We start from the raw sequence: 17,261 nt of genomic DNA on the forward strand, positions 1-17,261 counted from the left end.
GTGGGACTGAGATGCAACTCGGTAGGACAAATATGGTTAGGGTTAGGGCATAATGTAATCTCGGTGTGACCGATTACACAAACTCGGTGGGACCGATTTTGGTAATAAGCTAACCAGAGAGTTGGTCAGGCAAACTTGGTGAGACCGATTACACAAACTCGATGGGACCAATTTTGGTAATAAGCTAACCATAAAGTTTGCATTGTAATCTCGGTAGTACCGATTGCTCAATCTCGGTGGGACCGATTTTGGTAATGGACATACACAGAGAGATTACAATCCCATCTCGGTGAGACCGAGATCCCTATCGGTGAAACCGATTTGCCTAGGGTTTGTGGCAGTGGCTATGACATCTGAACTCGGTGGCGCCGGATAGAAAGAATCGGTGGGGTCGAGTTTGACTTTTGGTTTAGGTCATATGTGGATGTGGGAAGGTAGTTGAGGGTTTTGGAGCATATCACTAAGCACTATGAAGCAAGAACCTCATCAAGCAACACCTCATCCCTCCTTGATAGTATTGGATTTTCCTATAGACTCAATGTGATCTTGGATCACTAAAATAGAAAATGTAGAGTCTTGATCTTGAAGCTTGAGCTAATCCTTTGTCCTTAGCATCTTGAAGGGGTTTCACATCCTTTAGTCCATGCCACTTAATTTGTTGAACTTGTCTGAAACATACTAGGTAAAAGTATTAGTTCAACAAGAGATATGTTGTCATTAATTATCAAAATCACCCAGGGAGCACTTGTGCTTTCAGTCTCCCCCTTTTTGGTAATTGATGGCAACATACATCAAAGCTTTAGATAAAGATATATAGAGAATAGCAAGTAAAGCTTTGGAAAGACATGTAACAAGCATAGGCTCCCCCTACATGTATGCAATCATGTGACTATGGAATATAGAAGCATGTGAGAGCATAACCATGACAGAGTAGCAATGTGTTACATGTATCTTGGCTATATGCATCAGGGCAAAAGACATGAATATGGGAAATGTACCTTCATGCTGTAACACCCCGGATGTAACTTTCCCAATTTGTACTCCAACTCTTGCCGTTTCCGGCGTTAAGTTAATTTATTTCCTTGGGTTCGGGTTCTTTGTCTCCGTGTGTTGTTGTCGTTGTCATGCATCTTATATCATGTCATCATGTGCATTGCATCTGCATACGTGTTCATCTCATGCATTCGAGCATTTTCCCCGTTGTCCATTTTGCATTCCGGCGTTTCGTTCTCCTCCGGTGGTCATTTCTAGCTTTCTTTCGTGTGTGGGGATTAAACATTTCCGGATTGGACCGAGACTTGCCAAGCGGCCTTGGTTTACTACCGGTAGACCGCCTGTCAAGTTTCGTATCATTTGGACTTCGTTTGATACTCCAACGGTTAACCGAGGGACCGAAAAGGCCTCGTGTGTGTTGCAGCCCAACACCCTTCCAATTCGGCCCAAAACCCATCTAAGCCTTCTCCATCATCTAGAGCTTTCGATCACGATCGCGTGACCGAAAACCGCACCTCATTTGGACTCTCCTAGCTCCTCCTATGCCTATTTAAAGACCCCTCCGTTTTCTTCTTCTTCCCCCCCGAAACCCTAGATCCAACCCACCGCGCCGCGCCGGACAAAAAAACCTGCCGACGGACACGTCCGCCTCGCCCGTCTGCCGCCACGTGTCGCCTCGGGGTTCGTCCGCCCGGGCGCCCACATCATCGCGCCTCCCCGCCGCCCGGCCCGCCGAGGCCCGTAGCGGGCCCCCACGGGCCCAATCGCCGCCGCCCCCACCCGCGTCGCCCCGCCGCCGTCTCCTTCCTCCCGCGCCACCGCGCCGCGCCGCCACCACCACGCCGCGCCGCCGCCACCGCGCTGCTCCGCCGCGCCGCGCGCCATCGCCGCCCGGGTCCGCTGCCCCGCCGCCCGGCCTCCTCTCCTCCCCGGCGCCGCACCGCACCCTCCTCCGGCGAAACTCCGGCCGGCCATCCTCGGTCGGCGTGCACGAGATCTAGATCCGTGAACAGTAAACCCTAATCCGGAGGTTGTTTTTCCTCTAAGTCCCGAAATTCTCAGTCCAAGTGCTCATGATCGTAGCCCCGTAATTTTGCATCTGTAGCTCCGATTCATGCATATAGCATATCAAAATGTTCATCTCAGAGAGTACATCATTTCATTCCATTGCATCATTTTCATTTGATCTCATCTTGATGCCCGAAATTCTGGTAGAAGAGGGATACTTGAGTTAATTGTCAGATCTGCTACTCCATTTAGGTTTTTGTCATTTTTGCCATGATTAATGTGTGCATGCTATGCCCATGAGTTCTACATATGTTTTGTTAAGGGTTTTGTCATCTTTCCAGAGGTGCAACCCATGTATTGTTGTGATGTGTGTGGTGACTAGTGCAAGCTTGCAAAGTGGTGCACTTGCTAATTCTGATTTCAGGGACTTAGCAATTCCACTAAGTCCTGGAGCTGTTTATCTCATGATGCCATATGTTCATGTTGTTTCCTAGTGATCTGTGCCTCTTTTGAGGATGATCAGTAAGGATGTTTTGTTAATATTGTAGTTCTATATCCATCCACGTCTTTGTTTGCAATTATGGAGCATCCTAGCTTGAGTCAATCGAGCTCTACTTTTGCTACTTTGTGAATCTGGGCAGATTGTCAACTTGTTTGCAATTTTGCTGGTGATGTTGTAGTTGATCCGTGCATGCTATGCTATTGTTCTTGCCGTATATAGCTTGAATTTTGTGCCTTCTTGATGGATTTATGCTTGTCTTGCCATGACTTGCACCGTAGTGAGTGCATCGAGCTCGTAAACATGCCTACTCGAGTTATATTTCAGCATGTGTCAGTTTTCACTAAGTCTGAAAACTGATTATGTTTTTGCTATGTTCACATGCTTGCAATTGTATTTTCTGATCCCTTTTGGCTCAAGGTCACTAAGGGACTTTTGTTAAGCTCTTTGAGTAGCTCCATGAGATGCTTTACTTTGCCTTGTTCAGGTCCTGTAGAACGTAGTTTTGTTGCTCCGAAGAGTGCCACCTGATCTGAAATTCCAGACAAGTGTTGATTTCACTAAGTCTGAGATCTGTTTGGCATATGCATTTTTGCCATGCTTGTTTGAACCTGTTAATGGATGAATTGGCCGTAGCTCAGTGCTAGACTTTTGTTAAGCATCTTGTGTGCATCCCTGCCATGTATTTTGTTGTCATGTTTGGGTGCTGTAGCATGTTCATCTCATTGCATTTAGATGGCTACTTGCTGTAAATCGCAGACCGGTGTCATTTTTGAATCGCTTGCCATTTCCAAACCGTAACTCCGATTCCGGCGTTCTTTATATCGTTTTCAAGTGATTTCATCTCATCTTTCCAGTGGCACACTTGATTTTCCAAGTTGGGGCCAGGTTCATGCATTTCCTGTCATATCTTGCATTTTGCATCCCGCATCGCATCCTGCATAGCATATCATCATTGCATCTTATTGCTTGGTCTTGCACGTGGTTGATTGTATCCTTGTTGCTTGTTTGTCTTGTTTGGATAGAGCCGGGAGACGAGTTCGCTAACGAGGAGCCCGTTGAGTTTGCTTTCGAGGATCCAGTCAACTCTGACAACTGTGCAAGCAAGATGATCATACCCTCGAAATCACTACTATCTTTGCTATGCTAGTTTGCTCACTCTTTTGCTATGCCAATGCTACGATGCCTACCCCTTGCTTTAAATCCTCCCAAATTGCCATGTCAAACCTCTAACCCACCATGTCCTAGCAAACCGTTGATTGGCTATGTTACCGCTTTGCTCAGCCCCTCTTATAGCGTTGCTAGTTGCAGGTGAAGATTGGAGGCCGTTTCTTGTTGGAACATTTATTTACTTGTTGGGATATCATTATATTGCCATGTTATCTTAATGCATCTATATACTTGGTAAAGGGTGGAAGGCTCGGCCTCTCGCCTAGTGTTTTGTTCCACTCTTGCCGCCCTAGTTTCCGTCATATCGGTGTTATGTTCCCGGATTTTGCGTTCCTTACGCGGTTGGGTTATAATGGGAACCCCTTGATAATTCGCCTTGATTAAAGCTTTTCCAGCAATGCCCAACCTTGGTTTTACCATTCGCCACCTAGCCTTTTCTTTCCCTTGGGTTCTGCAGACTCAAGGGTCATCTTTATTTTAACCCCCCGGGCCAGTGCTCCTCTGAGTGTTGGTCCAACCGAGCGATGTCCGGGGCTACCAGGGGCAACTCTGGGCTGGCCTACCCAACGTCTTGCTCATCTGAGTGTGCCCTGAGAAAGAGATATGTGCAGCTCCTATCGGGATTTGTCGGCACACTCGGGCGGTGTTGCTGGTCTTGTTTTAACCTGTCGAAGTGTCTTGAAGAACCGAGATACCGAGTCTGATCGGAACGTCTTGGGAGGAGGTCTATTCCTTCATTGACCGTGAGAGCTTGTCATGGGCTAAGTTGGGACTCCCCTGCAGGGATTTGAACTTTCGAAAGCCGTGCCCGCGGTTATGGGCAGATGGGAATTTGTTAATGTCCGGTTGTAGATAACTTGAACCTTAATTTAATTAAAATGAATCAACTGAGTGTGTTACCGTGATGGCCTCTTCTCAGCGGAGTCCGGGAAGTGGACACAGTGTTGGAGTAATGTTTGTGCAGGTTGTTCTCTAGTTTCTCGCTCGTGCTTTGCCTCCTCTTCTCGCTCTCTTTTGCGAATAAGTTATCCACCATATTTTTGCTAGTCGCTTGCTGCAGCTCCACATATTTACCTTGCCATACCTATAAGCTTAAATAGTCTTGATCGCGAGGGTGCGAGATTGCTGAGTCCCTGTGGCTCACAGATTACTATTACAACAGATGCAGGGCCTGATGATTCCGCTCCAGGTGACGCGCTTGAGCTCAAGTGGGAGTTCGATGAAGACTCTCAACGTTACTATGTTTCCTTTCCCGATGATCAGTAGTGGTGCCCAGTTGGGGGTGATTGGGACCGTTGTCGCATGTTGGGTTCTCTTTTATTTTGGCGCCGTAGTCGGGCCATGAGTGTTTGGATGATGAAATGTTATTTATGTACTTGATTGACGTGGCGAGTGTAAGCCAACTATGTTATCTCCCCTTTATTATTCTTATTACATGGGATGTTGTGAAGATTGCCTAACTTGCGACATATGCCTTCAATGCGATTATGCCTCTAAGTCGTGCCTCGACACGTGGGAGATATAGTCGCATCGAGGGTGTTACACATGCCCATGAGTCCTTCTTGCAAACAGTATGTACATCAGCAAGAATTTCTCATACACATGACTATGATGCATATACTTACCGTGTGGTCTTGAGTTGGCTAGGATGGGATGAGCCTGCGTAAACAAGGTTAGATAACACAGATGCACCCACTAGCTAGAGCAAACAAAAGAAACCACAAGAGTACCAAGACTGGGATGACATGTAGAGTGAGTACAGAGTACTACGATAGATATTGAAATGTCCCCAAAGAGAAAGATATGCAATGAATTTAATAAATTTCTTTCCCTTGGATGTCTTGCTCCCCCTGAATCTAGCATGGGATACTGGGAGAAGATAGGGAACAGAAAAACAAAGCTCAAAGAAACAAATGAACAGATCTAATGCAAATAAGCACATATGACCATGTCTTCCGCCAAGAAGACATGTGGCATCTCTCCTCTTGAACATCAAGCCTCTGGGATCCTTGAAGATTACTCTTTCCTGGAGTATTCCCTCCCCCTAGAGATCTCTCCCCCTAGAGATATGATTAAGCTTTGATGTGATCTCTCTCTTCCCTTTTGACATCAATTTCCAAGAAGGGTCTTCTGGAATTTGTTGTGAATGGGTTTGGTCCTTGAATCACAGTACAAAGCATTAAGGTAAATGTGATGCTTGCAGAGGACAAGATTCATTGAGTGGAGCTGGATCAAGAGTAAAGCAGGAATAAATGGCAAAATGTTTTTCCTGTAGTGAAATCGGTGTCACCGAGTTGTATGCTTTGGTTGCTCCGAAAATCTTCGGCTAGACCGGAGACATGAAATCAGTGGAACCGAGTTTATCACAGAGAAAAACACTTGTCACCTCAGCTCACTGGACAAATAAGATCTCACAAATATTTGCAATGAATTGGATGCAGAAAATGCAGAACAAAAAGCAAAGAAAAGAAACTAAAAGATCTAGATGAAGTTTTTTTTGAAAGGGGAAACAAATATGCATGAGACAAATGCAAGAACACAGAAAAGAACACAAGAGAACTTCATCTAGAGTTGGGCGGTGACAAAGTCACCTATGTTAGAGTATATTGACTTAGGAGTCAAGTGAGATCACTTGATCATAGGTCGTACTCATCGTTTAAGCTCAAAATGGGGTTACCATTTTTCGTTTAAGTATCTTGATGTATTCACATCTTGTCGAGTTGCTTTGACTCATGACTTGGAGTAAAGCTACTCTAAGATGGAATAACATACCTTGGGTGGCGGTGTTGATCTTGATCATGTAGTTGAACTTGTGTGGGTTGCTCAAGGTTGATGTAGCCCATCAAGAGTTGGGAGCACCCTTTGGATTTTGAGTTCATCTACCTACATGGGTTAGTTTTCGCAAGGAAGAGCACTTCTGTATCCAACATGACAATCATGAAGCTCAACATAGAATTTGTCAAAGGATATGTTTGAAAGGTTTCGTGCTTCCTTGTCATCAACCACCATTGTGTAGAGACTTGGTGATGTAGAGATTGCTCAAGATGTGAGTGAGTTGCAATCTCATAGAATTAGATTCATCCAAGTACCTACAAGGGTTAGATAACATGCAAGATGCAAATTTTCAAGACATAAGCTAATCATCATAGGAGAAATATCAAGTGATTAGTCGTAAGCTCAAGTCTTGCATGTAGCCAATGGAGTTCCTACTCCAAGTTTGAAGCATCAATGATGTTCAATTCACCTCTTTGTCAGGACCCCGATTCCAAGTCACATCGATCTAGCCGGTAACACCTCATATCACATTGCGGCCTCACGCACGGTATCCCCACGGGTGTCGCCTTACCATGACCCGGGACTGTTTGCTCCTTTTGGCTCACGTATATGATAGTGTCGCTAGCATCCATATGACAGAGAACCCGGGCCGAAATGGCTAGTCGTGAACCCAAAGCAGCGCAGACCTATGGAGACAGGCATACATGAATCACATCGAGCATGTCGGTCATCAGCGAGTGAATCCGGGCTGTAGCACTGGGCTAACAGGACTCCGGGGAACCCGGGCTGTAGCAGGCTAGGCAGGACTCCGGATGTCACCGCATGAAATTTCCCCGAAGGGACAGACATAGGAACGAAGTGAAACACATGCCGGCCAGTCAAGTGTCCTGAGCAATAGTGCTGGGCTAATAGGACTCCGGTGAACCAGGCTGTAGCGGACTACTGTGGCTCGAGGAACACTAGACTACATTTCCCCATAAGAAAGGCTGCCAAGGATAAACAACTAGATTGTCGGATCCCACTCATACCAAGCATTTCAATCATACACACAATATGCCCGATATGAGTACATACAACATGGCATCACAACAAAACTCTACAACTCAAGTATTTTATTTAAAGGCTCCAGAGAGCCATACATAACATGTTCATACAGATAGGGGTCACATGGCCCGACACTCAAGTCATACAAGCATACAAGCACATGCGGAAGCAAATAGTCTGAGTACAGACACTAGAAAGCAAGAAGGCTTCTCGAAGCCTGTCTATCTACATAGGGCCCTCCATGGCCAGGGTCACCACCTGGGTGGCGAGTTACTCATTGATGTTGAGGTCTACATAAAACCCATCGGAGGGGGCGGTGTTGTCGTCTGAAAACAATAATTAAGCAAACATGAGTACAAAGGTACTCAGAAAGTCTTACATCAGAACCTAATATACATGCTCATTCTCAAGGAGGTGGTGGGGTTATTGCAGCAAGCCATCTTTGACTCTTGGCTAAGCTATCCTATGGAACTCCACTAGTAAAATAGTTTTTGCACACGAGTCCACTACTCACCAACACAATAGTCCACTGGGGATCCTTCCTCGTCATCCTACGAGAGAGCCATCCTCGGTACTCACACTTATCTTGAGTCTTTTAGTAGTATCCATTAGCTTGGCTATGAACTGTATAGGAAACCAAGTAGTCCTTTACCGCGGACGCGGCTATTCGAATAGTTTTATACCCTGCAGGGGTGTACTTCGTCACACATGTTTCCACCACTTAGCGTCTGCACACGACAAGTGCTCGGCAGACTTCAAGCGAAAGCCGACGTGGGTGTAGACCACGACCTGACTAACCTCACAAGTCTCTAGTCCAGGTTTATCTCCTATTCAGGTTCCATCCGCAAGGAGATCCGGCCGGGGTGTCCCCAACGGCCCCAAATGATGTGTGCAGGGTTCCCGAGACACCAAACGGGCGACTCGGTACACCATGCCACGGTGTATCTACCGCATCATAGCCCACCCCTAGGGTCAGTGCTATGCACGGCCGCCAACACATAACCTACAAACACCAGAAACTAGTTGCAACTCCTGTACAGAGAACGAGAGGGGTCCGTAAGTCGAGCGGAGTCATATTTCAGGGCCCAATGTGTGGTCGTAGCTGAATCTTAAATCATGCATACAGATCTCACTTCTTATGGACGGTCTCAATGAAACAACCCACCATGTACTCCTACATGGCCTCTCATCGATACCTTTACCAAATCATGTTCAACACATCCCTCACATTACCGACATAATCATTTCACTCTAGCCCATCACCCAGATGAACCAGACCTGACACAACTCTAAGCATAGCAGGAATAGCACGGTAGGAAACACATACATGGCTCAATCAACTCCTACACATGCTAGTGGGTTTCATCTAGTTACTGTGGCAATGACAGGTCATGCAGAGGATAAGGGTTCAACTACCGTAGCACACAGCAGTTTGAATCGCGTTGTCTTAATGCAGTAAATAAGAGCAGAAGCGAGAACATGGGTTTGTATCGGAATGATCAATGGGTTGCTTGCCTGATGTAGTGGTAGTAGGGTACTGCCCTTCAGACGGATACTCGGGGTTATCCTTGGAGGCAGAACCTACCACAAAAATCACACCGAACATAATCAACACATGACAATATGCAACAATATGATGCATGCTATGAGATGGCAAAATGAATGTGTCTTTGCCTAATGCAAGCTAAAACAGAAAGGAATGAGCTCATTTGAATCAAAGATTCAAATGTTAGTTCATTTAACATAGCCTTATTAGTGCGTTATATTATTCTGCTTAAACAGCAAGGTTAACTTGTTTTGTCATGCATGAAACCATTACAGATGGATAGGTTGAATTTTTTTGATCATTTTTCATATATAAATTGTTTGATTTGGAGCTATGGTTGATTTTCTATGATTTTTAGAAGTTTTGGCTATTTTCTGGAATTTCCTATATAAGAATAATTCCAGTAATTGAATTAATGCGTCAGCATGACATAGGTGTGACGTCAGCGGGTCAACTGGGTCGGCCAGGTCAAACCTGACTGGTGGGCCCTGTCTGTCAGTGGCTCAGCTAATTAACATGATTAACTTAGTACTAATTAACTGTCAGTGGGGCCTGGGCCCACATGTCAGTGACTAAACTAATTAAAATTAGTTAACTCTAATCCTAAACTAATTAGCAGGCCGGCCCCACCTGTCATAGGCTCAGGGGGGGAGTCAACCTAGGCCCACGCGTCAGTCCATGGTCAAAAGGGGTCAAACTCGCCGGCGTTTAGCCGCCGGCGAGGCCAGACACGGCGGAGGGCTCGGGTTTTGCACTCTGGCGACCAAAAGGACGGCGGAGACCATCTACGTGATGCGGGGAGTGAGCCGCATCGAGTGGTAGCAGTAGGTGGAGCTGGGGTGGCCGGAGACGACGGTGGCGAGCACGTCCGCGGCGGCCGGAGTTCGGGCGAGGTTGAACTAGTCGCTAGCAGGCACGGCGAGGGGCGTGCGGGGGTGCTACGGGCTCCTGCGAGTGTGTTGAAGACGAAGGCGTGCTCGGTTGCGACCCAACGTGGCTGTGGCCACGACGGCGACGTGCGGTGGCGGCGGCGAGCTTCGGCTCCGATGGCCATGGTGGTTAGAGGACGCGGAAGAGCGCGGGGAGAGGGGGAAACGTGTCAGTAGCTCACTGCGGTTACAGGGGAGCGAACGGCGAGCTCGGGGAAGAGCTGGAGCGAGCGGGGCAGCGAGGGGGATCTCCGGCGATTGAGGTTGAAGACGAGCTCGGTGCAGCGTCTCCGTGGCGAGCGAGCGCTCGGGGATGGGTCGAGGCGAAGCAACGGATGATGGCGGAGCTTCTTGGCACGACGAGGCAGCGAGTGGACGGCGGTGGCTGCGGTGGAGCTTGTCGGCGGCGACGGCTGCGCTCGGCAGGGAGTGGGGAGAGAGCCAGAGAGGGGGAGAGGCACGGGGAGAGTGGGGAGAATGAGAGGGGGACGTGGGGGAGTGCGTGGCACTCGTAGGCGCGTCCGGGGCGTCGGCGGAAGCAGGAGGTGGCCGGCGTGTGGCCGCGGGCGCCGGCCACGCGCTTCTCGTCCTCCTGGCGAGAGGAGGAGGACGACTGGCAGGAGCCAATGGACTGGGCCGAGCCGGTGGGCCAAGTGGGCTGCGCCAGGTAAGTCTCTGTTCTCTCTCTCCTTTTCTGTTTTTCATTTATTCTATTATTTCTGTAACTTCAGGGCTTTATTAAAAATGCCAGGGCATTTCCAAAAATCATAAAATTAATCATGGGCACTGCTTAGGATATATCCAACAGCAAACATTTTAGTTTATGATTATTTGAGCATTTAAAATATTTTATAGCATTTAAATGCCCAAATGCAAATACTATAAGAATTAATCCAATGACCTTAAGATGTCCTAGAAAAATGTGGACCATTTTTGTCAAAGGTTTAACCCAAAACAAAAAGGGTGGGCTTTTTAGAAGGGCATTTCAGGTTCATTGAAAAAGTTTTTAGTAAACCCTAGTTGTTCCAGGGGGTTGCTGGGGGTTCTGTCATCCCCATTTCAAATTTAAGAGAAATTTAAACATGATGCACACTCTAATGCTTGAACTAGCTAGGTGTGACAACTCACCCCCACTCAAAAGAATCTCGTCCCGAGATTTAGGATCCTCCGGCAAGAAGGTGGGGTACTCGAGTCGAAGACGATCCTCCCTTTCCCAAGTGGCCTCTTTCTCGGAATGGTGTGACCATTGAACCTTGAGAAACTTGATATTATGGCGTCGAGTGGTACGCTCGGCTTGATCATGGATACAAACGGGATATTCCTGATATGAGAGGTTATCTTGTAGATCAAGCATTTCGTGGTCCACTCCACGGATAGGATCCGCGAAGCAACGCCTGAGTTGAGCAACGTGGAATACATTGTGAACTCTGGAAAGATGCGAAGGTAGTTCCAATTGGTAGGCAACTTCTCCTTGTTTGGCAAGAATGCGAAAGGGTCCGATGTAACGAGGAGCCAATTTGCCTTTGATACCGAAACGATGGGTTCCCTTTGATGGAGTAACCCGAAGGTAAGCCTTCTCGCCGACTTCATAAGTCATGAGCTTATGTTTATGATCATATTGGCTCTTTTGACAAGATTGGGATGTTTTCAATTTCTCACGAATAACGCGAACCTGCTCTTCTGCTTCCTGAATCATATCTGGGCCAAAGAGTTGTCTTTCCCGGGTTTCTGACCAGTTGAGAGGCATTCGACATTTTCGTCTATAGAGAACTTCGAAAGGAGCTTTGCCCAAGCTAGCTTGATAACCATTGTTATAAGCAAACTCCGCGAATGGAAGACATTTCTCCCAACCCATTCCGAATGAAATGACAGAAGCTCGGAGCATATCTTCCAGAATTTGATTGACTCGCTCTACTTGACCACTTGATTGAGGATGGAAGGCGGTGCTAAAAGAGAGACGAGTTCCCATAGCATTTTGGAAACTTTCCCAAAATCGAGAGGTGAAGAGACTCCCACGGTCTGAGTTAATTTCCAATGGGACACCATGAAGAGACACTATTCGGGAGATGTATAAGTCAGCTAGCTGGCTAGCGGTGATACTCTCATGAACAGGTAGGAAATGGGATACTTTGGAAAGACGGTCGATCACGACGAAGATGGAATTATTCCCTCTCTTGGTCCTGGGAAACCCAGTGATGAAATCCATACTGATTTTATCCCATTTCCACTCAGGGATAGCCAAAGGTTGAAGGGTGCCAGCAGGCCGTTGATGCTCTGCTTTAACACGATGACAAACATCGCAATTAGCAATGTATTGTGCGATTTCTCTCTTCATCCTAGTCCACCAAAACCTCTGGCGTAGGTCTTGATACATTTTAGTACTACCGGGATGAATGGTGAGAGGGGATTCATGAGCTTCCTTAAGAATCAACTGGCGTAGATGTTGTTTCTTGGGAACCATCAAGCGGTTTTCAAAGAAGACAACACCTCGCTCATCCATGGAAAAACATTTAGCAACTCCGCTAGCAATGTTTTCCTTAATCCGGAATATGCCCTTATCACGCTTCTGGGCAGCTATGATTTGATCCATAAGGTTAGGCTTCGCCACCAGGGTGGATAGGAATCCTCGAGGAACAATGTGAAGATTAAGCTTACGAAATTCCTCATGGAGAAGTGGTTGACTTTGTTGTAACATCAGATTGTTACAATAGGACTTACGACTTAGTGCATCAGCCATGACATTGGCTTTGCCCGGGGTGTAAGTTATTCCTAAGTCGTAATCCGAGATCAACTCGACCCAACGTCGTTGCCTAAGATTCAAATCCGGTTGGGTGAAGATATATTTCAAACTTTGGTGATCGGTGAAGATCTCGCAACGATTACCGAGGAGGTAATGTCGCCAAGTTTTTAGTGCATGGACTACAGCTGCAAGCTCTAGATCATGTGTGGGATAGTTTTCCTCATGTGGGTGTAATTGCCGTGAAGCATAGGCAATTACCTGACGATCTTGCATGAGTATGCAACCTAGTCCTTGTCGCGAGGCGTCGCAATAGATAATAAAGTCCTTGGAGAAATCTGGTGGTACCAGTACGGGAGCAGATGTCAGTCATCTTTTCAGTTCCTGAAAGCTGAACTCGCACTGTGGGGTCCACTCGAACTTTTTATCTTTCTTGAGGAATTCAGTTAGAGGTTTAGCAACCTTGGAGAAATTCTCGACGAAGCGGCGGCAATAGCTCGCTAAGCCAAGGAAGCTCCGAACTTGCTTGACCGTCTCAGGTGGAGTCCAATCAAGGACGGCTTGAACTCGCTCGGGATTGACAACAATACCTTTACCAGAGATTACATGGCCTAGGTAGGTCACTTCTGGCAACCAAAATTCACACTTGGAGAATTTGGCATAAAGGCGATGCTCTCGAAGTTTCGTCAATACCAGCCTTAGATGTTCGGCATGTTCCTCTTCATTCTTGGAGTAGATGAGTTTGTCATCGAGGTATACTATGATGAATTTATCCAAATACTCCATGAAGACCGAGTTCATTAACCGGGAGAAGGTGGCTGGGGCATTGGTTAAACCGAAGGACATAACGGTGTACTCGTATTGGCCATAATGAGTAACAAAGGCCGTTTTGGGAATGTCCCCGTTTCTGATTTTGATTTGATGGTAGCCCAACCTCAAATCCATCTTGGAAAACACTGAGGATCCAGCAAGCTGATCATACAGATCGTTGATCCTGGGAAGCGGATACTTGTTCTTGGTAGTGACCAAGTTGACAGGTCGGTAATCTACAACCATCCGATCCGTTCCATCCTTCTTCTTGACGAAGAGGACGGGGCAAGCCCAAGGAGAGGAACTAGGACAGATGAAACCCTTTTTCAAGGACTCATCGAGTTGGTTCTTAAGCTCGGCTAGTTCTAAGGGTGCCATCTTATAGGGTCTTCTAGATATTGGAACGGTTCCTGGAACAAGGTCTATCACAAACTCGACATCCCGGTCAGGTGGAACACCTAGCAGTTCTTCTGGAAAGACATCCGGAAAGTCTCGGACTACCGGAACATCCTCAAGGTCTGGAAGGGGGTTGGCATTTAGGGAGTAAAGCTGGCGCTTGGCCACTCGAGTTAAGACATTGACTGTCTTGCCCGATGGGTGAGTAATTTGAACGGTTCTAGTGGCACAATCAATCTTAGCGTAATGAGCTGACATCCAGTCCATACCCAAGATGATGTTTATGTCCGAGGACTTGAGAGCTATTAAGGATGCAAGGAAGACAAGTCTATCGACAAGAATTTCGTTCCCATGGCTTACTCTAGAAGTTTGCCATCTAGAGCCAGGGGTTTGAATTTCCATGGTAGTGGGCATGTCACAGAATGTCGTGTTATGCAATCGAGCATAGTTCTCGGATATGAATGAATGAGATGCTCCAGTATCGAAAAGAACAGATGCCGGATGGCAATTAATAAGGAGCGTACCAAGGACGACGTTAGGATCCTCATGAGCCTCCTCGGCTGAGACATAGTTGACATGGCCACGTGCAGTGGTGACCGGCTTGGCATAGAATGCCTTTCCCGCTGGCTTACCATGGCCAACGGACTTTCCAAACTGATTGGGGTTGTTGTTCTGAGGACACTCTCGGCTATAATGACCCGGCTCTCCACACTTGAAACATGTCACAACATTGGGGCATGGAGTAGCATTAGCAGCGGGGCCAACATAGGGCTTGGGCGGTGCAAACTATTGGTTGGGACGAGGCGCCTCAAAGGATGGCCTCGGAATGAACCTGGTTGGCAGTGCCGTGCTTGGAATCCACACCCGGCGCTTCTGAGCTCCAGAGCCGGATGAAGAGCCAAAATCACGTGAGTGCTTGCGTGAAGCTTCATAGTCATACTGACCTGACTCAGCACTGATGGCTTTATTGACCAACTTCTGAAAGGAGGTGCACTCGTGCAGACGAAGATCGCGGTGAAGCTCAGGGCTAAGTCCCTTGCGGAACCTTGCCTGCTTCTTAGCATCGGTAGATACTTCTTCAGGAGCATATCGTGTCAGATTCCCAAATTCATGACTATACGCATCCACAGTTAGTCTTCCTTGGGTGAAATTGCAGAACTCTTCCCTCTTGCGATCTATGAGACCTTCCGGGATGTGATGCTCACGGAAAGCCTCACTGAATTCAGCCCAAGTAGTGATTTGGCCGATCGGGCGCATAGCTTCAAAGTTTTCCCACCAAAGGCTAGCAGGGCCTTCGAGGTGATAGGCAGCATAAGTAACCTTATCGGCTTCGGCTACGTTGGCAGAACGTAGCTTGTGGGTGATGCTGCAAAGCCAGTCATCCGCGTCGAGGGGCTCGACGGAATGGTTAAACTTTGGTGGGTACAGCTTGATAAAGTCATTGATTGACACCAAGTCATTTCGCTGATGGCGTGCAGTGTTCTGCTCAATCCGCTCCAACAAGCGGTTAGTCTCACGCTTGTTTCTTTCCGCCTCCAGGATCACTTCGGCCAGAGAAGGCCGGTGAGGCAGATTTTCACCCCTAGCTGCACTGGCTTCCCCCTGCTCCGGGGCAGCAGGGTTGCTGCAGGTGTTGACCATCCTAGGAGAAAAACAAGACAACGGTTTAGATAAGGTTGGCACAAACTTAGCAAGGAAGTGCAGAATGTAATGGATAACATGGAATGCTAAGATGTTCATTGCACGACATGGTAATATAGAAACTGCCATATATATACCATTGGTCATACACACCATACATAGTTTAGTACAAGCCCAGGCTAGAGTACAACTACGGTGAAGGACATTACATCTCATCGAAGGCATTCCAAGCTCCTATACATTATTTGTCTACACCTCCGGAATTGATTACCCCTAAGTCGTATTCCACAAGTCACGCAGGACAGTGGAGATACAACTACTACAATACTAGTGAAACTACTACTAGCTCAGACGGCTCCGTAGTAATCCTCATAGAAGTCGCCACCAAAACCTGGAAGTGGAACATGATCATCTGGGAACAGACGGTCCTGCGGAACCTGCGGACCAAAGGGACTCGGATGTGGCCTTGGTCCCATAGGTGGTGGCAGACGGGGACCACGAGGAGGGGTGATGCCTCCCACATCGCGCCACTCCATACAATCTGGCAATCCAGATCGTACAGGGTACAGATCCCTCAGATCCATGTATCATGCCTGTATCGCCGGTGCAAACCGAGTCAAAGTGGCCCAGTGATCAGCACGAGAGTTAAAAAGCTCCATACGCAAGGCCCGATTTTCATGGTCCTTATCCTCGAGCATCTCAGCAGTGGTGCGGAGTAGTGACTCCTCATGTGTGGGATCAGCATAGATAGCCTGGAGATACCCTTGCACTCCCAGAAGTGAAGCTGGCATATAACGGAAGTCGGTGTTCCGAAGCAGGCCAGTCCGGACTCGCATGATGGTCATCATGGAATAGGCAGCATCCTGCACAGCCATCTCAATAGTAACCCCGAGTCCATAGGAACAGTGAAGGGGCTCAGTGGCTCCAGGATAAGAGGGATATATCCTAACGGTACAGAGGTACCGGCTCTGGTTGAAGTCTCTGAACTGCTCTTCGACAGTGTATTCGGGATACCAACGGTAACCCGTCTCGATCATTACCCGGACGAACATAGCAGTAAGACCGGGCACATCGAGGCACCGGGTCAGGCGAACCACTTGGTTTTGAGCACGAGTGGCCATCTGAAAGCACAACCACAATGCAAAGGCATTAGAATTTCTAGGGAAAATTGGACAGCATAACAGCTGTAAATGCTCAGAAAAGGATTTGAGACATCCACAATAGTTTGCAATACCACTCAACAACATCACATCAAGGTTCTGATTCAACTGAAAACATACTAAAAGTTGTAGAAACTGTACTGAGGCTTGTAACAGCAATCCTATAAGCTACTACGGATTAGTAACACGTGAACTTGATAGAAGAAGAGAGCCTAGTCCTTAACCCACGTTGAACGAGAAGAGAATGACTCAGATCAGAGGGCATAAGGTAAAGGAGTAAAAGAGCCTTACGTTCCCTCCCACAATCAATTCCCCTACATATAGCTAAAGCATTTCTAGACTCGACATCGACCAGTTTGGCTCAATGAACCTACAGGCAGTCCGACTCTGATGCCAACGATGTCAGGACCCCGATTCCAAGTCACATCGATCTAGCCGGTAACACCTCATATCACATTGTGGCCTCACGCACGGTATCCCCATGGGTGTCGCCTTACCATGGCCCGGGACCGTTTGCGCCTTTTGGCTCACGTATATGATAGTGTCGCTAGCA

Source organism: Triticum urartu, chromosome 7A (assembly GCF_056163025.1).
Source record: "Triticum urartu cultivar PI428250 chromosome 7A, HENAU_Tu73, whole genome shotgun sequence".
Taxonomy (NCBI): Eukaryota; Viridiplantae; Streptophyta; class Magnoliopsida; order Poales; family Poaceae; genus Triticum; species Triticum urartu.